General features: G+C 39.4%; 1 pseudogene; it reads left to right on the top strand.

Moving 5' to 3' along the window:
- Positions 1–13: 13 nt before the first annotated feature.
- Positions 14–27,101, top strand: LOC127417546 (dnaJ homolog subfamily C member 4-like; annotated as a pseudogene).
- The last annotated feature ends 867 nt before the right edge of the window (positions 27,102–27,968 follow it).

Genomic DNA, 27,968 nt, shown 5'->3' with positions numbered 1-27,968 from the left:
GTGTAGGAGCGTCATGCAGGTACGTACAACCAAACAAATCATCTATTTTTCATAGACCAAACATGTTTTCAGATAAGCAATGAAAGTATGTTACATGATTTACACAAAATTCTCAGACATGACCCATGACTGGATCAAGTCAGATACCTTAGTCATCTCTTTGCCAGACAGACTCAAATGCTTCATGCAAATTTAAGTTCTTCTCCTATTTTTCTGTGTTTTCACTGTTACTCAGAAAAACGTCTCCGGTTACTCATGTAACCTCGGTTCCCTGAGATGAAGGGAATGAGACATTGCATTTGAACGATATTCAAACGTCATTTCATCAGAATTTCTGACTGAGGGACAGGAACACATCGCTTGTTCCTCGAAACTCTGACGTAGTAGTGCGGCCAAGTTATGCATTGTATCATTCCCTTCATCTCAGGGAACCGAGGCTACTTGAGTAACCGGAAACATTCCTTATCGATTTAGTTCACTCGACATTGCATTTGAACGCTATGGGGAATGGAGTCCCATCACGCCGCAATACGTGGCATCATACCCTAGAAGTACCAGGGTAGAAACACTTAGAAGAATGTGTATATGAGGTCATGGCCCTTCGGGCGGTGACTTATATGTCTTCAAGTGTGTGTGAAAATGAATAACCCCACATGGTGAAAACCAGATGGAAAGTTAATCTTAATCTGAGGATCTAGATGAGTCATATAATACACGCAGAATAATTAACCCCTTCATAACCAGAGGTAGGGAGGTTTTATTCCATTGGAAGTGCTTGTGACTTCTAGTGGGCGTAAATTGGATAGCAGCCTACCCAGGCGGCTGTATTAAAATGATAACAGGTAGCCCGCATGAATAAGGAGCTCAGGCTCTCCCACTGGGTGAAGGAATAGTAGCTCTCTAGACAGAGAGGACCCACGAAGCAATGGATGCAACATCTAGGTTTTAAAACCTCGCGAATGTGTTCTGCGAAGACCATCCTGCTGCAAAGCATATATCCTATAGGGATATACCGTTTGTCCATGCCCATGAGGAAGCCAAGCCTCTAGTTGAATTCGCCTTTACGCCAATAGCATCTAATGCCCTGTGACTCATAAGCCAGGGCAATTGTATCAACAATCCAGTGAGAGAGCCTTTGCTTGGAGATGGACATGCCTTTTGTGCATCCTCCATAACAAACGAAGAGCTGATCTGACAGTCTAAACTGGCGAGTGCCCTCCACATACATGTGCAATGCCTGCACAGGGCATAATAAATGCGCTAACTGCTCCTCACCCGAATTAGACGGTGGAGAAGAGAAAGCTTGTACGTGCACTATCTGAGCCCTGAATGGTGTGGAAAGCACCATAGTCATATAGCCTTTTGTGGGTTAGATGATGGCTTTTGAAAGCCCCGGACCGAATTCCAGACATGAACTGTCAAAAGACAGCACCTGTATTTCACCAACCCATTTTACTGGGGCCAGAGCCAACAGCAGTGTAGTCTTTAAAGAGAACACACGCAACTCAATGGATTCCAGTGGTTCGAACGGGGGGCTCGTGAGTGCCATCAGCACCAGATTTAAGTCCCATGTTGGAGCTTTTTGATCAGATCATGTCTGCCTATAGAGGAACCAGCCTCTGGGGCATGAAATGCCGATATGATCGCTACATAGACCTTAAGGGTTGACGGAGTAAGACCAGCATCCAACCGCTCTTGAAGGAATGTAAAGATCTCCGTTATGGAGCAATTCAATGGGTCTATGTTGCGTGAAGAGCACCAATCCACAAACGCACGCCATTTAAGTGCATAGAGGCGTCCCTGGCGCGACAGCATGTCTGCTTATGTTACATGAGTGCAACATATGATCTAATCACTCCAATGTCCTGCAAGAAATACTCCACAAAACAAACTCCAACCGATAGGAGGCATAAGCACAAAGAACGTGCAGATTCATCCACAACATGTTCAACAATTGTCGCCAAATTTCTTTCACCTCAATGGCCAAATTGAGTCTCGGGCTTTCGGCCTGCTGCTCGTGGGCTTCAGCTTGAGCCCGTAAGTGTCTTAATGTGTCCAGAGCCTGAGGATTTTGAATTCTTTGACATATTGTCTTCCTAGAACAGTTAAGAATCATGGTGTATCGAGTCTCACCGGTTTATGACACAAAAAGTATTAAAACTAGCAAAGTGTGCAGAGCTCGCCATTCACACGTCCGAACCTCACATGGCACTACGTGACTCCAACTGAGATTCTTATTAAAATATTTTACAATATTTCATTTGATGCATAAAGAATCATTAGGTTCACATTTTTATTGCCAGGAGAATGTAACATATGATACAATGATATACATATACATTAATTAATTCACATTTGATAATCCTGTTTAAAAATATGGGCTCAGCATCTTGACAGTTTTCGGTAGTTTCAATTGTTTTAATATGCTGCCTAATGATGCTCGCTCATAACGTCAGTGTATTTGTATAAAAGACTCACAAATGATAATTCTCTCTAATTAAATGTGAATGAATAAATGGAAACAAATAAGTCCCAATGCGTGGGCATTCTCGTGAACGCTAAGTGTTGCAGAAAAGTGTTTATCATGGTCTTCATTGCTGCATCCCTCCAGCAAATCAGTGTTTGTTCTTCTTGTTTCTTCTTCTTTTCTTCTTCTTCTTCTCCTATTTTATGTTGGTTGGCAAAACAATCATTACTGCCTCAGACTGAATGGTCAGATCAGATACACTTTATTTGTCCCAATGAGGGAAATTTGTTTTGAGCATACATACATGTGCTGCTGGTCGTGTTGCTGCGAGAAAAAGCTTTGAGGCGTGTTGAAATTTTATAGTTATAGCATCCCTTAGTGGTTTAAAGCTGCTAATGTCTCATTAACACGGTGATCACGGTGGCAGAAAGCTTATTCTGGATGGATACCCACTGTATATAATCTGTATGTGCTGTGTGCTTCACAATGAATGTGTTAAGCTGACTGTTTGAACACTGAAAACACCTCATCATGAGCATCACGTGTGCTCTGGGTGTATGTGCAGGGCCACCGATAAGGGGGTACAACTTGACCTTTTGTCCCGAGCCCGGGCTTGAGGGGGGCCCACAGAAATGCTATTCCATATTGTAGAGCGCATCTAAACACATTCAGCGGGATACACGGATATAAACATGGAGACAGTGCGCAACAGCGAAAGCCATCTGGGTCACGCACGTTGATGGAATAACTGTCTGCAGCCCCAACCCCCTGTCAGACAACTGACTGGAAGGGGGCCCACTGAATACGTTTTGTACCGGGCCCAAGAATTTCTCACTGCAGCCTTGTGTATGTGTAGTAAATGACAGTGAGCAGAGTGCTCTGAAGTGTGCAGCACATACAGACAGTATAATTATTTTAATGAAATCATAGCTTTTTAGGGTTTAATAATCACACTGGGTCATGTAGCAAACTGCATATCTGGAAACGAAACTACCTTTGAAACTATCTTCAAAAACACACAGAAACGCCAAAATAAAAGCTTGATTTAAAGGAACGTGTGAAATGGGAAAAAAGATCATGTTTAATGCAATTAAAAAATAATAGTAGTAGTAGTAGTAATAATAATGTGTTAAAGCAATATCTCACATCTGTGATGTTCTGTTGTGCAGCACTTCATTTGAAAAAAATATTGTAACGGGTAAGGATGGGCAAGGAGGAGGCGGGAACCGGCTGAGCAGTCAACGAAACTTTTAGTGACATAAATCAACTTAAATACACAGCGGCCGCATGTGTCTCTCTCTCTCTCTCTCTCTCTCGAACTGGTGCCTCCGGCTCGTCTTTATCCCCCTCCCGGCCGATTAGGACAATTCAGCACCGGGCATGCATCCTCACGGCCCAGCCACGCCCTCCTCCTCATCACAGATATCTTCAGTGTTGTTGGATTGTGCTGTGAGGATTTTGTTAAAAAAAAATAGAAAAAATAATGCACTATTAAAATGTAATTAAAATAATTCTATATTCATTTGATTAAAAATGTAACAAATTAATTTGATTAGACACCATTTTGATGATGAAATGTAATAAAATTAAATTTGTGTTTTTACACCGTGACACATAAAATGTCCTGGAAAACTGTGCCTTGAAAATAGTGGGAACCCTGAATAAACCTGCTAATCGGCACAGTTCAAGTTTGTAACCAACTTATTTGCTCTGCAAATTCTTTGTAGGCTTTGGACTTTCAGGACACCAATATTTCAGGATGACCAGAGCAACATTTCAGATGCGATGATTGGTCTGCTGGTTAGTCCAGTTAATTACGAGTTATTCAGTCACATTAATGTTTTAGATGCGCATCTTGTATTTCTTATAAATTCTGTAGAAGTTTATTCAGTAATTGTGATTCCATCGTAATTTATGCACATTTCTTATTATCGAATGCAAAATGTATCCACCTCAAGTGAGTGTGTACGTTTTTTAATGCGTATTTTGGAGATTAACATTGCTGTAATGTTAACTATAAAACATTTGAGTTGTAAATTTAAACAATGACGATGGTTGGACCGCTGATTTTTTTTGAAAATGAATTCACACCCTGAGGTGGTTGCATAATGATGTGGCCTTTACACCTCAATAATTCAATGATTGTAGTCCGCTTACGCAGGCACTACCACCTGAAGGGCCCGATCATTTCTGTGTTGCTTACAATATGGACAGAATCACTGATTCCAGTCATAAAAATGTCATTAGGATTAAGCGCAGAATGTCATGGAATATAACATATTTGGGATGAAAATTAATGTTTGAATACACCATTAAGTACATTAAAATCGTGATATGACCTAATGTGATTATTAAACCGCAAAATGCTTTGATTTAATTAAATAAATACATAATCTTTATCTTCATGTTCTGTATGCTTCAAAGTGAATGTGTGAAGCTGGCTGCTCATATACTGCAAACACCTCATCATGATCATCACACGCACTGTGTGTGTGCAGCTTTTTTGTGATTCAGTAATCACAGTTGGCCATGTAGCAAACTGTTTATCCGGAGGCGAGATACTACTGTCAAAAACACACATAAATGGCAAAATAAAACCTTGATTTAAATGGACACATGAAATGAGGAAAAGACGACAATATATTACTACAGTACAGTAATTTAATATTTAATGTAATTATTCCAGTGTTTCAGATTGTGCTGTGAGGATTTTGTAAAAAAAATAAACAAAAAAAAACACTTCATTTGATAAAAATATTGCAATGTTATGTTGACAAATTCAATTAAAATAATTCAGTTTTTGATTAAAGTTTTAATGAATTAATTTCATTACACACTATTTTGATTATAACATTTGATTAAACTCTTAAATACGTGATTCAGAAAAAAATAACCATGCAATAACAACAATGTACATCAGGACCGTTCGTGTGTTTTTGCTTAAATATTACACCCGTTTGGCACATAAAATGTCCTGGAAAATTGTGCCTTGAAAAGAGTGGGAAACCTGAGATGAAAATGCTTTTAATTAAACAAAATTAGGGTTTCCATGGTCAAGGAAAACCTGGAATCTTTAAGTAAATTAGCTGCAAGCTGGAGATCTCCAAATGGGGTGGAATCTCCAAAAGAGGGCAGGGTTACTCCAAAAGGGGGCTGGGCCAACTCCAAAGGGTGGCGTCACCTCCACACACGGTTAGGGTTAGGGAATGGGTTAGGTTAGGGGCTTTCTATACTTGTGCTGGTGGTTTGGATCCCCTGCCCCTTTTTGGAGATCTGCCTGCAGTTATATCATTCTCAGAAATTTTGAAATTGTGAATGCAATTTTCTAATTATGCTTATTTTAAAAAATATTTAATTGGCAAGACATTGCTTTTTTTCTCCACAAAAATGATTTTTAGAAATTATTATCTAGTAATCATGAATTACTAGTAAAAGTCATGGAGATTCAGGGTCGAATGGTGTGGGAACCCTGCAAAATGTACTTTTGATTTCATTAGTGTAGAATGTGATGTTACTGCCCATGTTTATTAAGTATGTAAAATATTTGTGGATTAAGTATTGATTGTAAGGCCTGATCCAGTGCCGAAGCTATGATATTATAGTAACATTATTATACTAGTTGCTACAACTAATTTAGATTTATTACAGTATTTGTAACATGCTATCTGGCTGTTACACATAATGGGTAATATAAAAAGTGTTCTGATACATTATTTGGTGTTTCCTCAACTTCAGACACTTTAATGTCCCAGGGGTTGATTTTTAATTAAGATTAATAGATTTCAACTTTTTGTTAAAATTGAATTGGAGACTTTTTACGAGGCCTTCATTATTTCTTTTTGTACTTTTCAAATGCCTTTTATGTATAGATTTTACTGTTTTAGTAGACCCAGACCCAGACTTTCAATATTAAAACTTTGAAAATCCATTGTAAGATTACAAATTAGTACATGTTTAAAACTACGATAATAGAAACAAAGACTAAATTAAATAGAATATATACTGTGAAAAAGATTTCTATACATTTTTCGAAAATTACAACTCTCTCAGTTATGGCATCATTTCCACCACACCAAACAATTTTGCTCCTTATATATTTTTTATTTATTTATAAAGTTAGTGTATTTGTTAATCAAGTGGACAAAAGTGTCAGTAAAGAGCATGTTTCAGACGAAATTTGAGACGATTGATGTTTGAAGAAAACAAAGAAAATTCAAAGTAAATATCACTTATGAGCAGAATATTTTTATTGGGCAGTGATTTCCAATCAAGCTGTAATTTAACCAAATTATGCAAAAAGTGTGAAAATATTATTTAATTGTGTTTATTCAGGATACATTAAATGTTAGCTATGAAATTAGCTTTTGCAAGACAAAGGAGTTGGCCATTTTATTTCTAAAACGTTTAAAATTGTTATTTCTATCAGCGTCATTTCCAGCACAGAATTCTTTTAAACACAAAACAGAATTTCAGATGTGGTTGGAATTTTCATGACTCCATGAAAGAAAAAATAACTTAAATCTCCTGCGATGCTTTTACTGTACATACACTGTTGGACTTTGATAGTAAATATTCAGAGTATGACATTTTTATTTTATAAGAATTTACTTTTTAGAAATCCTTAGTACTAAAATGTGTCTGTTATGCTTATTGTCTCTTATTCTGTTTGTAAGTCATCAGTAAATTACCATGACCTTCTTGGGGTTAAGCCGGACACCACGCTGGATCAAATAAAGAATGCCTTTTTCGACAAGTCCAAAAAGGTTCATTTCTCCCTGTCATAAAAACCTTCCTGGAATGCTGGACTGCTGTTATTTTAGAGAATTGTCACACTCTTGCTAATTGGTTACAAAGTCTGGTGTTTAATCATACTGATCTCACAGGACAATCGGCGACAGGAGGTTGATTGTTTTGTCTGCGAAGCTGGAACTGCTGTCACAGAACTGAGGCAAACAGCAATCTTTCATGTACTTCTTTGCAAATGTAGTATCTTGTTAGCTAGAGATCAAAAGCGATGTTACATCAAAGACAAAAGGTGGGCGATTTTCGAAGCATGAACCTTTTCCATATGGTGGCACGTTTCCAGAGTTCGGCACATTGGATCCGAATTGGTTTAAGAAAAGAATTAATTAATTTTACCTTATTTTAAACTGATAGATTAGGTTTGATAGCTATTCATTCATATCATTAACATCAGTCAATTTAAAGGGATAGTTAATCCTCTCATAATTTGTTCACCCTCATGCCATCCCAGATGTGTATGATTTTCTTTTTTCAGCAGAACACAAACTAAGATTTTTAGAAGAATATTTCAGTTCTGTTGGTCCATACAATGCAAGTGAATGGTGACCAGATCTCAGAAATCACATAAAGGCAGTATAAAAGTTATCCATAAGACTCCTGTGGTTAAATCCATGTCTTCAGAAGTGATATTACAGGTGTGGGAGAGAAACAGATCAATATTTAAGTCCTTTTTTTACTGTAAATGTACACTTTCACTTCCACAGTCTTATTCTTTTGTTTTTCGTCATTCGCATTATTCGTGCATATCGCCACCTACTGGTCGGGGCTGGTCAAAGGTGGAGATTTATATTAAAAAAGGACTATTTATTAAATATTGATCTGTTTCTCACTGACACCTATCATATCACTTCTAAAGACATGGAATAAACCACTGGAGTCTTATGAATTACTTTTATGCTGCCTTTATGTGAGCGGCAAAGTTCTGGTCACCATTCACTTGAACTGTATGGACCTACAGAGCTGAAATATTCTTCTAAAAATCTGTATTTGTGTTCAGCAGAAGAAAGAAAGTCATACACATCTGGGATGGCATGAGGGAGAGTAAATGATGAGAGAATTTTCATTTTTGGGTGAACTAAGCACCTTGCTGATGCACGCAAAGTTTTAGCCCCAACACCATTAAACTTTCTTGTTCAGATTCTTTAGACTTTCTCTGTTGAAGTGAACAGCCAGGGTCATGAGGGCCACAACACAATACAAAAGATGCTGATTTAGTGCAACTGACAGAAGAAAACATGACATTTCTGTGGTCTAGTTATTCTCCTGCTCGCCCTTAGAGGGAGCTGTTTCATTGAGGCTGAGACACAAGCACTGTTGTCAGTTCCCATACTACATTCTTAATTCATGAGATGTCCAGTTCATGGGTTTTTAATGTTGAATGCCATCCTTTGCTACATCATTGTGGCTTGTATCTGTTTATTGAGCTGGAAATAAATAAATGCACTTCTGTGAGACATCTCCAGAGAGCAAAAGAAGGAAAGGGACAATGTGTGAAAAAGAGTGTATGTAAAAGTGGCTGGATGAAATAGACAATGTTTGTGAGTGGAGGAGGACAGCGTCAGTGAGATAGAACGACTAGGTGTGTGTGTGTGTTTGATGGGACATAAGATAAGGGTACGAGCAGGGGATACGGGCTCATTGTTTCTGAGTCAGAGGCAGATAAAAGCTTTATGATCGATGTGACATACAGAAGTGAGAGCAGAGAGGTGAAAAGGTCAGAAAGATAAGCCATGCAATCATGAGAAATTTATTATCTGATCCTCTTTAATCAATGTTTTTATCAATTTTAAATTCTTTAAAGTTGCTTTGTTATTTCTGCAGCACTAGTGGCATCAAATGGAATTGCAAAAATGATTATTTTTAGAAATAGGTTTCCCAAATGCTTCCCCCATCTACATGTTCAGACAGACAGATAGTACCACCCCAAACGCCATTGGTTGAGCCAAATGTTGCAATGTCGGGCCTCTCAGACAAACAGATTGCAGTGGCACTGAAATGACACACTTCACTTTTAAAGGGATTGTTCACCCAGAAATGAAAATTCTCTCAACATTTACTCCCCCTCATGCCATCCTAGATGTGCATGACTTTCTTTCTTCTGCTGAACACAAATTAAGATTTCTAGAAGAATATTTCAGCTCTGTAGGTCCATACAATGCAAATGAATGGTGACCAGAACTTTGAAGCTCCAAAAGGAAAGTAATTTCAGAGGTGGAGCAAGTTATTACATTTTAATGAATTTTTTTTTTTTTTTTTTTTACTTTGGCACTTAATGTCCTGGGGGTTGTTTTAATGAAAATAAACTGATTTCTTTTTCTTTTTTGTTATATGAAGGTCTCATTAAAACTGACTTTGAAACTTTTTATAGTACCAGGCCTTCATCAATTATTTTTGGTAATTTTTAAATGTCTTTTATGTATAGATTTTACTGTTTTAGACTTATCCAAGACTTATTCAAGAATTTGTTTTAATTATTAAATTAATACAAGTGGTCCTAAATATATAGAAACATATAAAAAAACACAAAACACAAAAAAACCCATAAAAAGTATACTTTAATAAAACAGTAAAATTGCACACAATTCCCTCTCCACTGTCCCTCCCCGAGAGCCTTCCAAAAAGGCCAAATATCTGCTCCATTTTCTATCAAATAACCCCAGATTGCCCAGCCTTTTATACGACATCTCCTCAAATGCCGCTACCCTGCCCATCTCCGTGCACCACTCTCGAAATGAGGGTGCTCCAGCCAACTTCCAACTAAGAATAACCCGTCTGCCGATCATAACACTGGCCAGGACCCAATTCTTTATGTATTTATCCCCCTATATTAATGACCACCCCATTGCCGAAAATGAAATTTGAGTGCCCAATACATCACACATAAAACTCTGAACCCTCAACCAAAATTCTTCGATCTTAACACACCACCAAAAAACATGGGTTGTGTCTCCATCTTCTGATTGGCATCATCTTTAAAACCAAGCCAATATAATCTAGAGGGGGTCCAATAGAATCTATGTAAATTCTTAAATTGCATAAGGCACCCCTTTGCATCTCTAGATGTAGACTTGATGTTTTTTAGAATCCTAGCCCACACTGCCTCCTCCAATACCAAGTTTAAATCTTTCTTGAGAGAAGCCGAAGTTCTGTCCCCAGACTCTGAATTAGCAGGGAGTAATACACTGATGCCTCATGACTTTATACAAAAGCAGTAATCATCACTCCCAGAGTATCTGCCGCTTTAGGGGGGTGTATGCTACTCCCCAAAATAGTACAGAGCAGGTGGCACAGCTGTAAATACATAAAGAACTGAGATCTAGGAATCCCAAAATGTTGAACCATATTTTCAAAGGATCTCAACACTCCACTCTCATATAGGTCACCGAGTGTAGTAACCTCCCTCACAATCCACTCTGACCAGCAGAAAGGGGACTCATTAATACATAAGTTTGGGTTCAGCCATATGCTTGAGGCTACATTTAAATAAATGTCCGAATTAAACACTCTGGACACTTTTGTCCATACCGAGTGTAAATGCGAGATAATGGGGTGTAACTTAACTTCTCTGGTTAGTTTGATAGAAAGGCTTTGCAATGGAGAAATAGGGGCAAGAACTTTCTGTTCAATACAAAACCAGGGAGGGGCTCTCTCAGGTGGAAGCGACCAATGAGCCAAATGTCTGAGACCGAATGCATAATAATAAAACAAAATCTTGAGTAGGCTTATCTCACCTTTGTCAAATGGCCTATGTAACTTACTGAAATGTAATCTGGGATGTTTACCATTCCAAATGAAGGACTTCGCTATGTTAGCAAATTGCTTAAAATAAGAGAGGGGGACATCTATAGGGAGAGATTGTAGCAGGTAGTTGAATTTTGGAATACAATTCATTTAAATAACATTAACCTTCCCAGTCATAGATAAATGTAATGAAGCCCACCTGCCCACATCGCTCGAAAACCTTTTTATTAAGGGGTCAAAATTAACTAACTAAATCACACAAATTTGCTGGGAATAAAATACCCAAATACTTAATGCCCTGTTTGGGCCACTAGAAGGCACCTGGCTGAAAAGTCATTACAGGGCAGTACGCTGTCAGAGCCAAAGCTTCGGATTTAGACCAATTGACTCTGTATCCAGAGAACTTAGAAAAGGAATTAATAATTCTGTGGAGGCAAGGCATAGATCTAGTAGGGTCGGAGACATATAATAAAATATCGTAAAGCAAAAGCTTATGCGCCACACCTCCCGCCACCACCCCTGGAAAATCATCCTCCTTTCTTATCATGGCTGCTAATGGTTCCAGGGCAAGACAGAACAATAAGTGGGAAAGAGGGCAACCCTGCCGGGTGCCCCTATCCAGAGTAAAATAATCTGAAATGAATCCATTTGTTTGTACTGCCACTACCGGGTGTCTATAAAGTAACTTAATCCACCCAATAAAAGTACTCCCGAACCCGTACATTTCCAAAATCTTAAAAAGATAATCCCATTCTACCATATCAAATGCCTTTTCGGCGTCAAGTGAGATGCCGGTGACCGGAGTCCAATCGTTCGCCACTGCCCACATGACATTAATGAAATGCCTAATGTTATCAGAAGAGTTATGGCCCCAAATAAACCCCACCTGATCTATATGTATAAGAGATGTCATAGCTTTACTTAATCGGTTAGCCAAAATTTTTTACAATATTTTAACGTCTAGCTGGATCAGGGAAATTGGAAAGTAACTCTTACACTTGCTTGGATCTTTGTCTTTTTTAAGAATCAGACTGATCCGGGCTTGTGTCATGGTTGGCAGAAGCTTTCCATTCTTTAATGATTCCGTATAAACTTCTAGCAAAAGTAGAGCCAGTTCTGTAGTATAAGATCTAAAAAACTCAGTGGCAAAGCTGTCTGGCCCCGGAGCCTTGCCTGTAGGCAAGGCCTCAATTACCTCGCCAAGCTCCCCCAAGGTTATCTCAGAATCAAGAGAATTTCTTTGCTCAGCCGTCAGTTTGGGAAATTCTAATGGTTCCACAAAGTTTCTAATATCCTCATCAGTAGATGAAGACGTGGAACTATAGAGATCAAGATAGAATTCTTTAAAAACATTATTAATATCAATGGCCGAGGTAAATATTTCACCACCAGCAGATTTTACTGAGGGAATGGTAGAAAAAGACTCTCTCTGTTTTATATATCTAGCCAGAAGTTTTCCTGCCTTGTCCCTTGACTCAAAGTATGACTGTCTTGCCCTGAATAGCCAAAACTCCACCTTCCGTGACAAAATAGTATTATATCTGTATTTCAATCAGGTCAATTCTCTGAGGCGACATTAGGCTTCAGCTCTGCCTCGGCACTTTTAATATTCCCTACCAATTCCCCGAGTTCTTGTTGTAGCGTGGAGGAGGTTGGGGCCGGGCCGGAATGATGCACGCCCGGCCCCGCCCTCCTCCACACTACACTTGTGCTTTGTATTTTTTGATGAATGCGGCATACTGTATGATCCGGTCCCTAAGAACCGCTTTAAGTGCCTCCCAAGCTACACCCACAGAGGATACCGAGGACCAGTTGGTTTCCATATAGACACCGATTTCAGCCTTTTACATTTGTTGGAATTCAGGATATTACAAAAGGGATACATTAAAGCACCAACTATATGATTTCCTTTTCTCCTTATGTGGCAACACCTCTAAACTCTCCAGGGCATGATCTGAGACTAAAATGTTTCCAATTGAGCAATCAGCAACTGATGAAATGAGGGACTTAAATAAATAAAATAAAAAAATCTATTCTAGGGTAAATCTTATGGACTGATTAAAAAAATGTATAGTCCCTCCCAGATGGGTTCAAAAGTCTCCAAATATCTGTAAGCCCAAGATTTTTACACATCCAACAACATCAGTGTTGTAGCATCAGATTTAAACATCAGTGTTGCTCTAGGGGGCTTGCACACTTTTGCTTCACTATGGTCAAGGACTGAGTCCATCAAAAGATTAAAGTCTCCTCTCTATATTATATAATGAGGGGTGCCAGTGTCTTGCAACATCCCTTCAAGATCTATAAAAAAGGTGCATAAATATTAGCCAAAATAAGTCTTTGCCCCTGAATTTCAGCTAAAACAATAATGACTCTTCCTAATTTATCTTTAATCTGTCTGAGACATTTGAATTGTAGATGTTTACTTATCAGTGTAATGACTCCCCTGTTTTATTTATTTTTTTTTTAGTTTGTTTTCATAAAAAAAAAATGTATTCAAAAGTTAGTGCTCATGTTAACTAAGTGGACAAAAGTATCAGTAAAGAGCATACTTGTGCTGAAATATGAGACAAGGAATGTTTGAAGAAAACAAGGAAATATCATGATTAAAATCACTTGTAAGCAGAATATTGGTTTTGCTTGTCATTTCCAATCAAGCTGTAATTTTGCCAAATTATGTAATTATTATTTAATTGTGTGTTTTTAGGATACATAAAATGTTAGCTATAAAAATTTTGCCTTAACATGATAAAGGAATTGGCCATTTTATCTCCAAAACACTACAAATGTCATTTCCAGCACATAATTATATTAAACTCAATACAGAATGTGATTACTACAGAAAGTCATTTCCAGCACATCAAATGACTCTGTGGTGGGAATTTTAAGGACTTTCAGAAAAAAAGAAAAAGAAAATGACATACTCTGTTAGACATTGTTAGTAGACAAATAAAAATGTTTTTTGTTTGTTTTAACAATATTTTACTTTCTAGAAATCCAGTTAAGTAAAAAAAAACAAAAAACTTTTACTTTGAAATAACATGCACTTATGAATCATGCACAATAAGGAATGTGTAAAAAAAGGTTGATATTTATTTCATATTGACTTTAACCTCCATAATGTGACATATTTCTGTGTGAAACAGAATATTCAAATGGAAATAATGTATGACGTGCCTTTTGTTTTTCTATTGGGATTTGATTAGATTAAGCTTGTTAAGGCTGTTACTACTGTATGTCTATGACCTATAGTTCAATGGCTAAAATACCTGTTTCTCTCTTCCTCTCAGTGTGGAGGCTAATGGTCTGTTCAACATATTCATATGAAAGAAAACATCATTTGAAATGATTCCACACTGATAACTGAAGTGTTTTGCAACTGTTTGTATGAATCACAGTGCAAAAGTTCTTTGTTTTACTTCTGTTTGTGTTTCAGATGAGCACATGATAATAATAATGATGTTTTGTTTTTGAAACGCATTTCGTCTTTCCCAGAGCCAGACAAACCCCAGAGTGTGTGTTCACTAGTTTCCCAAAATCCCTGATGTTTAGTTATGCTTTTCAGTATCAGCCAAATGTTTTTACACCTTGAATTCAGGCGACTGAGATTTAGTATCTTCTATAAACAGACACTGCTTGGCTGATGCATAGCAGAAGTGCACTTGAAATGTTTTGAAAACTGATCAAATATTTTACTGCCTTGTAAGTGCCCATGAGCTGGTTTCAATGGGACCCCAAAATTTATGTGGATGTTTGTTACCCCGTCTAAATATATATGCTGGCAGTAAATATTTTCGCCTTTGATTTCTGGGTATATCTATCATGCAGGAAGCTGGAAGAGGTCCACAATAACGTCATGGATGAGAAGGACATCTCATCACTGAGATCTACAATGAATCCAAAGAAAGAGCCATGTGGGGAGCGCTTTGAAGTGACACGTGTAGGCCTCAGGAAGTGGATCAGTAGCTTTAAAAAATAAAGCTGTTGCTTTTGAGGCCATGAGGGGAGACAGTGTTGAAATGTAAAAAGAGTTGTCAGATTTTGTGATGTTATTTGGCAGCATTTTTGGCAGATTTTTACTGTCATCATTTACTCACCCTCATGTCGTTCCAAACCCGTATGACTGACTTTCATCCATGGAACACAAAAGGAGGCACTGCTCTGTTTGCACTGCTCTAATTCATGTTAAAAGTGAAGGGGGTAGATGCTGTCGAGCTCCAAAAAGGACAAAATAGTACCATTTAAAAAAAGTGTTTATATGACTTATGCGTTATATTCCTAGTTTTCTGAAGACACACGACAGCTTTAAGTGAGGAACAGAATGAAATTTAAGTTGTTATTTACTGAAAATGGAATCTGGAAATTTGTATCAATACCCAGTGCTAATAGGGATGTCAGTACATCAAACCAATACTGACTGATCAATAATAATCAATATTCATGATCATTTTAAATGATATATACATTCAAAAAATAAACTGTTGGATTTCTTTATAAAAGCAATGTCAAGTTGTTCTACACAACAGGGTTGAGTAGTTCCATTAAGCCATGGTTCAGTTGGATGGACAGAAGTAGTTTGAGTGAATGCAAACCATTTGGATTTGTTAGTTTTATGTATAATACGTTTGTCTTTATAATAATTGTTGAATTTACATAAGTTCCTATTTATTCTTTCAGTTAACGATTGGTTAGAAACAGGACTTGGTAAATGAATGGCATTTGCTTAAATCACAACAAGTTGATTCTTACCACTCTTCGCTGAGTGGAACAGAAATTGCTTATTGTACAAAGCAGTAAACAAGTGTTAAGAAACTGTCCTCCTCAAGCTCCACTCTTCACTACAGTGGTAACTAGGGATATCCGATACTCATGTACTAGTACTCGTACTCGTAAAAATGCTCCGATACCAAAAACCGATACCATCTGATGTAAAAATGTCATTACGTAAACATTCAGCGCACAAATTAAAATCACATTATGTCCGAGTTAGATTATTTAACCGCAAAAGCTGCAATTTAATGAGATAAATATAATGTTTGCATGTAATTTAAATGTGAGTGCTTGTGAATGTATGGACCCAGTGTTGTACTGATGCTGGCGGCTCAAACCTTTTATAGCTCCTCCTTGGCTCATACAGGGAAAACACCGTCATGAGCATCACATGCTCTGTTTGTAGTAGATGACAGTAAACAGAGTGCAAATTCACGTTGTAGTGCGAGGCAATACAGAGTACATACTTATTTAATTAAATAGCAGCCTTTTGCGGTTTAATAATCACTTTGAGTCACGTAGTGACCGACTTTTCCAGAGTGGGAATCTGCCGACATAACGTCAGAGCTCCTTGGTCACAAAAAAACAAAAAACAAAACACAGAAACACTTCAAAATAAAAGCTCTGTCAAAATAAAAGGTACATTTATAGGATAAAAGTATGGCAGAAATATATCACTACTGTAAAGTTATGTTATATTCTGTAATACTACTACTACTAATAAATAAGTAGTAATTGTATTATACTTAAGCAATATCTCACATCCGTGATGCTCTGTTATTTGACAAATAACTCCAAAGTTGTATTTTGGATTGTGCTGTGGTTCTGTATATAAGCACTTTATTTGATAAAAATAATACAATATTATGTTGAAAACTTATTTTTATATTTTCATATGATTAAAGTTTTAATTAATTCATTTATTTAAACACCATTTTGATGATAAAATTGAAATAAACTGTTGATATGGAGTTTCGGAAAAAAAAAACAGGTATCGGACTCGGTATCGGCGAGTACCAAAAATGAAGTATCGGTACTCGTACTTGTTCTCAAAAAAAAAAAAAAAAATCCCTAGTGGTAACCCTCAAAATTCCAACATTACAGAAACACCTTTAAATCTTATAACATAACTAACATTGAACAATAACTAGTCTCCCCATGTATTCATCTTGCACACACACACACACACACACACACACACACACAAAAAAGATGAAAAAAAAAACCTTAATTTCAACATTTACTCCCCCTATCCAGTTCCATGTAAAGCATGCTGGAAATTCGAAATCCCTGCGGTTTCAGTTAAAGCTGCTGTCCCAACACAAATGGAAGCTGACAAGACACTTTTATCCATTAAAATAACTATATAGTTCTATATAATATGGATAACATACAGTAGTTAATATTATAATATAGAGCTATAGTATAGTTCTGTAAAATATGAACGTGATGATTTAGTAAAATTAACAACAGTGAAAGTTTTTTTTGTGTGTGTGTAGTCTTTGTAACACATCTTTGGTTTTGTGTCAATGAAGGGGTACTTGAGGCTTACTGATGTTGCTGTGGGGGTACTTAAGGCAAAAACGTCTGGGAAACACTGTTACATTGGATATATCAAGTTAGTAGGTTTGGTTATGTTGGACTAGATCAGCTTACGCTGCTGCACAGCATGTACAGAGACATGCTAGAACATACACAGACATGCTGTGCTGAACATGTAAGACATGCTGCAGCTGTTCAGTTTGACATACATACATACAATCCCCTTTGAAGCAGATCTAGACAGGTGGTGCTGGATAGGAGGAGGGTTTTAGAGAGAAAAAAACTGAGTGAATAATTATATCATGTTGCTTTCTGTTCTTCTTCAGAGTGAACGGCTTTAAGAAACAACAGGAGATCTTGAGACAGAAACATGCAGATTTCTTGGAGAGATACAAGATCCACAACAATGGAGAAGAAAAGTAAAATGAAGAAGATCAGACAGCCTGGGGAACTCATCGCACAGGGTTTGTTGAGAGAGTGCTTGTGGGTGGATGAACGTTGAAGTTGGAATAGTAATGTGTGGTAATAGTTTTGGTCACGTTGTGTCAGATACTCAAAAAAGGTCCATCAGATTAAAGTGAGTAACTGCGCCACCACGAGGACCTGCTAAGTAGTGGGAATTGGGCATTCCAAATTGGGAGAAAAGGGGATTTAAAAAAAAAAGGTCCATCAGATAAAGCTCTCTCAGTTTAGATGGCAAATGCTCATAGATTGTTTCAAAATGTTACGACTTCCCTACACGGCAATGTTGAGTGAGTTTCTCATGGAAGAATGTACTAGAAAGCAGAACAATGCTGTCTAGCGTGGTATTATAAAAACTTGAGTTGTATTTCAGGTGCTGGTTATTTTCCAGCTCTGTTGGATGCCACATCAAACAATCTTATCTCAAACAGGGAGTGAATGGCGCTTTGGAAATTAATCAGAGGTTGTACATTTTTTAGTCCATGTAATAGTCCCATGCTGTACATCATGTACATCTCGAAGGAGTGAACTCTTAAATCAGAGTTTTTTTAAGCTATTTGATTTGTTGCCTTACTTGCAGAATGAAGTATTTTAGGGGTTGACATTAAATGGATATTCTGCAATAGACAACCAGTCTAAATGACCAGAGCACCATCATCCTCACCCGATTGTTTGTGATTGTGAGATCACTTTAATGAGAGCCTTAATTTTTCTGTATGTCATTGTTTCTTGCAGTGATGAGTAATTCAAATTATATGGAACTCCAATAAACTATTTCCTGAGGTTTTTAATTCCTTTTTCATCTGTATGCATATGTGTGTTTTTCTGACTGTTGTTAATTTTGGGCAAGCATCACTATTATTATAGCTCTTATGGGATAGGAGTTTGAACTAAACAACCTTTTTTTTTTTTTTTTTACATCAATTTGAACACCTTAGCAACCATATAGCAATGCCCTGGCAACCACCCACAACACCCTAATGTCATGGCAGCGAGTTTTCCTTAGTATATACCACACACATTTTCTTCAGAATTTTTTATTTTTTTTGCTTGTCTTTGCAATATGTTTTGTGCTTCATCACAATACACTCTGCGTTCCATCACAATAACTTTTGGGTTCCCTCGCAATATGTTTTGCACTCACAGTAGGTTTTGCGCTCCCTTACAACAAGTTTTGCATTCCCTGACAATAAGTTTTACATTCCATCGCAATTGGTTTACATTCCCACGCAATAAGTTTTGCATTCATTGGCAATATGTTTTATGTTCCATCGCAATAACTTTTACATTCCCTCACAAAAAGTTTTGCATTCCCTAACAAGAAGTTTTGCGTTCCCCTGCCCGAAATAAATTTTGCTTTCCCTTGCAATATGTTTTGCATTTACCACAATACGTTTCGCATTCTCTCACAATACGTTTTTGATATCCCTGGCAATATGTTTCGTGTTCCCTCGCAATGTATTTTGTTTAATCGTAATAAGTTTTGCTTGTTTCTCAAAATATGATTTGTGTTCCCTTAGATACGTTTTACATTTCCTCACATAAAGTTTTGCTTTCCCTCGCAATATGTATTGCTTTTTTTTCTTGCAATAAGTTACGCGTTGCCTCACAATACGTTTTGCGTTCCCTTACAATAGTTTAGCATTCCCTTGCAATTATTTTGGGTTCCCTTGCAATTAACCAGGTTTTTTTTTTTTTTCTACAGTAACCATGGTTAAACTATGGTATTTGTAGGAGAAACTATAGTAACCACAACATTTTCCATGGTTCTACTATTTACCATTTTTTAACCTTGATATTTATGGTAAAACCATTGGTATAATACAGGAAAAACAATGGTACAATGGTAATGAAAATCAATCAATCTGCCCTAAATATATGGTTAGTTTTACTATAGTAAATTTTGTGGTACATGTACCACATTCTTACCACAAAAATGTTTACTACAATCATGGTTACTGTAGTTTTACTATGGTAAACCATTAATTTTCATAACAGACTGTGTTTTGGTGGAAATCAGGTTGTTACTCTAGTAAAACTACAGTAACCATGAGTGTAGTAAACATTTTTGTAGTAAGAATGGTAAGACTGTAAAACTGTAGTAACTACAGGTGCATCTCAATAAATTAGAATGTCGTGGAAAAGTTCATTTATTTCAGTAATTCAACTCAAATTGTGAAACTCGTGTATTAAATAAATTCAATGCACACAGACTGAAGTAGTTTAAGTCTTTGGTTCTTTTAATTGTGATGATTTTGGCTCACATTTAACAAAAACCCACCAATTCACTATCTCAGAAAATTAGAATACATCATAAGACCAATAAAAAAAACATTTTTAGTGAATTGTTGGCCTTCTGGAAAGTATGTTCATTTACTGTATATGTACTCAATACTTGGTAGGGGCTCCTTTTGCTTTAATTACTGCCTCAATTCGGCGTGGCATGGAGGTGATCAGTTTGTGGCACTGCTGAGGTGGTATGGAAGCCCAGGTTTCTTTGACAGTGGCCTTCAGCTCATCTGCATTTTTTGGTCTCTTGTTTCTCATTTTCCTCTTGACAATACCCCATAGATTCTCTATGGGGTTCAGGTCTGGTGAGTTTGCTGGCCAGTCAAGCACACCAACACCATGGTCATTTAACCAACTTTTGGTGCTTTTGGCAGTGTGGGCAGGTGCCAAATCCTGCTGGAAAATGAAATCAGCATCTTTAAAAAGCTGGTCAGCAGAAGGAAGCATGAAGTGCTCCAAAATTGGTAAATGGGTGCAGTGACTTTGGTTTTCAAAAAACACAATGGACCAACACCAGCAGATGACATTGCACCCCAAATCATCACAGACTGTGGAAACTTAACACTGGACTTCAAGCAACTTGGGCTATGAGCTTCTCCACCCTTCCTCCAGACTCTAGGACCTTGGTTTCCAAATGAAATACAAAACTTGCTCTCATCTGAAAAGAGGACTTTGGAACACTGGGCAACAGTCCAGTTCTTCTTCTCCTTAGCCCAGGTAAGACGCCTCTGATGTTGTCTGTGGTTCAGGAGTGGAATACGACAACTGTTGCCAAATTCCTTGACATGTCTGTGTGTGGTGGCTCTTGATGCCTTGACCCCAGCCTCAGTCCATTCCTTGTGAAGTTCACCCAAATTCTTGAATCGATTTTGCTGGACAATCATAAGGCTGCGGTTCTCTCGGTTGGTTGTGCATCTTTTTCTTCCACACTTTTTCCTTCCACTCAACTTTCTGTTAACATGCTTGGATACAGCACTCTGTGAACAGCCAGCTTCTTTGGCAATGAATGTTTGTGGCTTACCCTCCTTGTGAAGGGTGTCAGTGATTGTCTTCTGGACAACTGTCAGATCAGCAGTCTTCCCCATGATTGTGTAGCCTAGTGAACCAAACTGAGAGACCATTTTGAAGGCTCAGGAAACCTTTGCAGGTGTTTTGAGTTGATTAGCTGATTGGCATGTCAAAACATTCTAATTTTTTGAGATAGTGAATTGGTGGGTTTTTGTTAAATGTGAGCCAAAATCATCACAATTAAAAGAACCAAAGACTTAAACTACTTCAGTCTGTGTGCATTGAATTTATTTAATACACGAGTTTCACAATTTGAGTTGAATTACTGAAATAAATGAACTTTTCCACGACATTCTAATTTATTGAGATGCACCTGTATGTTTCTATGGCAGAAGAATGATTATAATTTTTATTACCATAGTTTTTGTTTTCCTGAACGCAACCCACCAGTTGAGAACAACTGATCTAGTTGTTTATTGTCACACTTTTTTAACACATCATAAGTCATCCCACCTAAGATGTTCTTCATTGCAGCATTCTAGAACCACTGCAGTGAACACGTCACGGAAGCCTCACATTTCCAAACCCTGTGCAGATGTTGACAATCTTCTGTGACTCCTCAGCCAGGGACTCAGTCTGATGTGGTTTTCTGATAGCAGATGGGCCCATATGCAGGTGCTCCTCTTTGCTCAGGTCTGATCTTGGAGATACCAGCTCTCAGGAATGAATCAGGGACAGTTTCAATGTTTTTTTCTGCCTGTCTGTCTGTACAAGAACACACGTTACATCAAATATTTTGAATTATTAAAGTCCAGACCTTTCAATCTTGTGCTATGGGGAACCTTATAAGAAATGCTAACAATGTCACCCATCATTTAACAGTATCAAGAGTGAAATCTTGTGACATTGGCCCAGGTTGTTTATTTGGAAAGGCAATTACTGGACCTTCTCTCCTCACCACTGTGGCTTTTCCCGAAGGCCTTTCGATAGTTATACTCTGAAAGAACTCTTTGCGGTTGTCAGGTCTAATGATGTTAGCAGTCCAGGAGAGATAGAACAGCCCGCATTCCTGTAGCCCACGTGTTTCTTTGCTGGGTATAACCCAAACATACCTGTGGCTGATGTTGAGGGTCTTCATATGCAAGCAAAGTTGGGAGGGTTAATGTGAGCTGTTACAGGTTCACCAGCAGTGGCGTGCAAAGACCTCAGCAGGGATGGGCGAAAAAGGGCACTGATTTTTTTTAAATTTTGTATTTATTTAGTTATTTAGTATTTAAGCATTTTTCTTGTATTATAAACATCATTTTTTCCATTATTTCCTTTTTGACAAATAATAGCCTATTCTTTTATATTTTTTTAACAAAAAGCACCATATTTGACACTTTTTTTTTTCACACATGGTCTGTGATAATCCCATGTTTTTAACATGTGTCATAGTAAAACCATGGTATTTTTTTTTAAGAATCTTGGAGTACTATGACAGTATCATGAAATATGAATCTAATCATTCAGTACCATGGTATTACCCTGGTAACGGCACCATGTCTTTTTTTTTGTTTTTGTTATAGGGTTCTAATCTTTTTCTTGTCTCATCACTCTTTTCACTTCTCTCATCTCTGCACCCTCACTTTATCAGTTTATCTCTGCTGCTTCCATTCTGACCTCGTTACCATGGTTTTGAATGGGTAGCCAACGTGTCCAAAAATGGTAATACCATGGTATTTTTCTGAAAGTGATTAGTTTAAACAAAAACTAAACTTGCTTTGGCTGAATCAGACAGCTCCTTCAGTTAATGGCAGTATTCTACAAAAGACGTATTACATTTCTAGCACTGAAAACGACACTACTGCTCCCATTATAATTAATAAAGCCGTTGTTGTAGCGGTGGTGTCCCCACTGTCCTTCTCTGCATATCGCTGCCTCCTTCAGCATATCGTGGTGCAGTTTTGTGCCCGTTCTGCATAACACGGTGGCCCATTTCAGCTTATCGCGGCCCATTCAGCCCCGTTTCGCAGCCGGCTCTTCGGGAAAAGTCCCGGTTCTCCCGATGGACAGTCCGCCCCTGGTTACATATTATTTAAATAAATGAGGAAATTACTGTATGCTTGCTCTTGAGTCGCTTAAATAATAATAATACATAAACATGTTTTGGCATACTTTTGACATTCTGTGCTGAAAAATCATCAAAATAATTAATAACTACTCGCCTTAATAACACAAAATTTGTGTTGTTTTAAAGACTTTACAATGCACACAGGCAATATAACCAACTCTTACCAGGTGCTTTATAATTATTTACTCTACACAAACTGTCAAACAACATTATTTCACTCACATATTAAATTAATATCAAGTAATGGCCTGGAGAAAAAAGCTTTTAGAGTGTATATGCTGTAAACAGATATCTTCTGTCACGTTTCACTTGTAACTTCATGAAACGCAAAGAGAATAATAAAACAGCTGATGCTTCGTGATGCGATTTCGATGTTCCGGGGTGAATTCAAAATGACATTTTTGCTGCCTCAAAGGGCACTGCTGCAGAAGGGGATGCCACTCGAAAGCTCGTTCCAACAAAGTGAGAAAATGAATGGGCCCTTCCACAAGACGAAGGGCACATTCATACAGTAATTCCAAGTGAACGCAGTCAGGAGGGCAGTCTTCAAAGAGAGTGCCTTTAACTCAACTGACTCCAGGGGCTCAAAGGGGGCTCCCCGCAGGCCCCGTAGGACCACGGAGAGATCCCATGAGGGAATGAGGTGTGGTCTGGGAGGGTTTAGCCTCCTTGCACCTCTAAGGAACCTGATGACCAGGTCGTGCTTCCCTAAATACTTACCGTCAACTACATCGTGGTGCGCTGCTATAGCGGCCATGTACACCTTCAAGGTGGAGGGGGACAGCCGCCCCTCCAGCCTCTCCAACAGGAAGGAAAGCACTGACCTGACTGCGCATCTCTGGGGGTCTTCGCGTCAGGAAGAACACCAATTATCGAACAGACGCCACTTCAAAGCATACAGACGCCTCGTAGAGGGAGCCCTATCCTGAGTGATTGTGTCTACCACAGCGGGCGGTAGGCCACTTAGGTTTTCCGCGTCCCGTCTAAGGGCCAGGCATGGAGATTCCAGAGGTCTGGTCGCGGGTGCCAGATGGTGCCCCGTCCCTGAGAAAGAACGTCCTTCCTCAGGGTAATTTGCCGGGGGGGGGGGGCTGTCACAAGGAGCGTGAGGTCCAAGAACCAAGTCTGGGTGGCCCAGTAAGCTGCTACTAGGACGACCTGCTCCTCGTCCTCCCTGACCTTGCACAGCGTCTGTGCAAGTAGGCTTACTGGGGGAACGCATACTTGCGTAGCTGTGTGCCAGCGCATCTGTGCCGAGGGGAGCCTTGGTTAGGGCATACCAGAGCGGGCAGTGGGAGGATTCCCGGGAAGCAAACAGGTCTACCTGCGCTTGACCGAATCGACTCCAAATCAGCTGGACCACCTGGGGGTGGAGTCTCCACTCTCCCCTGAGTGTGACCAGCCATGACAGCGCATCCGCCGCGCTGTTGACGTCGCCCGGGATGTGAGTGGCTCGCAACGACTTGAGCCGCTGCTGACTGCAGAGGAGGAGATGGCGGGCGAGTTGCGACATGCGACGAGAGCGCACGCCGCCTTGACGGTTGATAAATGCTACCATCACCGTGTTGTCCATCTGGACCAACACGTGCTTGTCCTGGATCAACGGCCGAAGCCTCCACAGGGCGAGCAATACTTCCAGCAACTCGAGGCAGTTGATATACCAACGCAGTCGTGGCCCTGTCCAGGAGCCGGCGATGCGCGCCTGTTGCACACGGCGCCCCAGCCACGCTTGGAGACGTCTGTTGTAACCACGACGTGCCTGGTCTAGGGGAATCCCTACCTCTAGAAATGACAGGTCTGTCAAAGGGCTGAACAAACGTCGACAGATCGGCGTGATGCCCACGCGATGTGCCCCATTGCTCCATGCCCATCTTGGGACTCGAGTCTGAAGTCAGTGCTGAAGCGGTCTCAAATGCATCAACCTGAGTGGCGTGACCGCCGGTGAGGATGCCATATGCCCCATGAGCCTCTGAAATTGCTTCAGTGGGACCGCCGTTTTCCACCTGAATGATTTCAGGCAGTTCAGCACCGACTGCGTGCACTCCCTTGTGAGGCGTGCCGTCATCAAGACTGAGTCTAACTCCAACCCGAGAAAAGAGATGCTCTGAACCGGGGGGAGCTTGATCTTTTCCCAGTTGACCCGAAGCCCCAGCTGGCTGAGTTGCCTGAGCACCAGGTCCCTGTGCGCACATAACAGATCCCAAGAGTGAGCTAGGATTAGCTAGTCATCGAGATAGTTGAGGATGCGGATGCCCACTTCCCTTAGCGGGGCAAGGGCTGCCTCTGCGACTTTCGTGAAGATGTGAGGCGACAGGGAAAGACCGAAGGGGAGGACCTTGTACTGGTTCGCCCGGCCCTCAAAAGCAAACCGCAGGAAGGGCCTGTGTCGAGGTAAAACCGAGACGTGGAAGTACGCGTCCTTCAGGTCTGCATCAGCATCATGAACGGGAGTCTATTCTACCTCCCAGAATTGACATGCTTTCACTCCCTGACATAGGGCATCTGCCGCTGAACGCTAGGAAACATGAGGTTCATCAGAGCGTTTTCTGTGTGCAATCTAAACCTCCAAGTAATTCATTACATTTAAAAAAAGAGCCACATTACCTTCAACTTCCATTTTCTTTCCCATTTTGCACAAATTTCCCCAAAAGTAATGATTTTGTTCTCTTAAACACTTCGGATGGAAACGTTGCTGTATTCGCACATTGTTTTTGCGATATTCCACTTTTGCATAGAAATTAAATTTGTAATTTGAATGAAAACATTGCTGTTACTACACTGTAAATAATGTTTTGTCAGGTAACCTAAAAAAAAGGGCTTCATGTGGTAACATCTAAATTTATGGAAGCCCATTCCCACCACATTGAAAAACAAATTTGTGGTTTGGTAAGTCTTAATTATGAGATATTGATGAAGTATTTATGGTGTCGCTGTCCTTTTCTGCATATCGCTGCCCCCTTCGGCACATCGCAGTGGCATTTTGTGGATTTTTTTTCTGCATAACGTGGCGGCCCATTTCAGCTTATCGTTGATCACAGTCAAAGGGCATGGCCATGAAGTTTTTGTATTTTTGTGTAATCATGCGTTAAGTCTAGGTGCAAGTGGGTTTGGCAAAATTGTGTGTGCAATGCGCTAATGGGCTGAGTCAAGTGCAATTTAATTCTTCTCCAGTTATTGCACCATCTGTGTCCTATATAGTCCATTCACTCAAGCACCAGCGATATAAACAAAGACTGCATATTCATAAGAAGGTGGTAGTGCAAATGAATTGTAGGCTATGCAAGGAATAAGAAGAACTGAAATATGGACATGCTTCTTTTATGTTTAGAAAATGTGATTCTCGTCAGGATTTTTATGCACGTTCCGTTAAATTATAGAGAATGTATTATTAATCATTTGTATCTATTGACACACAAATCATGCTAGTATTAATAGTGCATGTATCAGAGCGTACTTCACTTCTACTGGTCTATTTTGATTTTAAACAATTAAATTTATTTATTGAAATATGAAAAAATTAAACAAAAAATATTTCTAAATTCAAATTACAGGATGCTGGGCTGCTATTCCCCTCACATGCCGTGGCCCAGGGAAGCCAAGCCACTGGGAAGAAGCCGCCACCCCTCGCGCCCCGGACCAAGGTGGGGAGCGCGTTGCGGCCGCTGGACCCTGCCCACTATACCTGGACCTTACCTACTCTGCCCTACCTTCCTTCATATAGCCCCATGCACCTTGAAGATGCCAGAATGCACTTTCCTTTGGACACTTTCTCTTTGGACACTTTATTCCCCCTTTTCTGTTTATTATTATTTTCAATAAATGCCTGTCTGAGGCCTGATGCCACACCCGCTGTGTCTGTCTCTTGCTCACCCCGCCACAATATTAAGATAAGTTATTAAGGTAGGAAGAAAGCATTTTATTATTCTTCTATGCTTTTCTCACAGTCACCTATTCATCATAATATGCTCAAATTCCATATACTGTTATCTTTTTTCTACATTTAATTAAATGCTGTACTGTCAGTCATTGTTGTCTGTCAACTCTCTGCAACTCTCTGTTTATGAAAAATAAGAACATATACTGTATGATAATGAAAAATGTTCAGTGAAAAAAGTGAAAAAAATGAAAAAAGCATGAAAGCTTGTCAGCGGGCTGGTGACATCGGAAACATTAGGCACAAACCTTCAATAGTAGCCGGCCAGCCCCAGAAATTGTCTCACCTCCTTTTTGGTCTTGGGTCTCGGGCAGGTCGTGATCGCTGCGGTTTTATCAATTTGGGGTTGCACCTGCCCGTGACCCAAGTGGAACCCCAGATACCATACCTCCACCCATCCAATTGCACACTTCTTTGGGTTTGCTGTGAGCCCCGCTCATCGTAGCAACCTCAGAACTGCCCTCAGATGCTGCACATGCTGTTGCCAATCATGTAATCACTTTAAATAATGATGTCATCCAAATAAGCAGCGTATGCAGCGTTCAGCGATGCTGAAAAATAGCCAGGGCCCCAAACAAACTGAACGGAAGGGTCACAAATTGGTGTAATCCAAACGGTGTGGAGAAGGCCGTTTTCTCACGGGACATCGGCGTTAAGGGGATCTGCCAATATACCTTTGTCAAATCCAGCGTCAAATAAAAGGGAGCCAAGCCCAACCAATTAAGCAGTTCGTACGAGGCATTGGATAAGACTAAAATTTACACACCGCATTGACCTTTTTATAATCCACACAGAACTGGACCAAGCCATCGCTCTTAGGCACCAGAACCACCGGGCTG

Source organism: Myxocyprinus asiaticus, chromosome 27, assembly GCF_019703515.2.
Source record: "Myxocyprinus asiaticus isolate MX2 ecotype Aquarium Trade chromosome 27, UBuf_Myxa_2, whole genome shotgun sequence".
In the NCBI taxonomy this organism is placed as follows: Eukaryota; Metazoa; Chordata; class Actinopteri; order Cypriniformes; family Catostomidae; genus Myxocyprinus; species Myxocyprinus asiaticus.
This window is presented reverse-complemented; position numbering and strand designations above follow the sequence as displayed.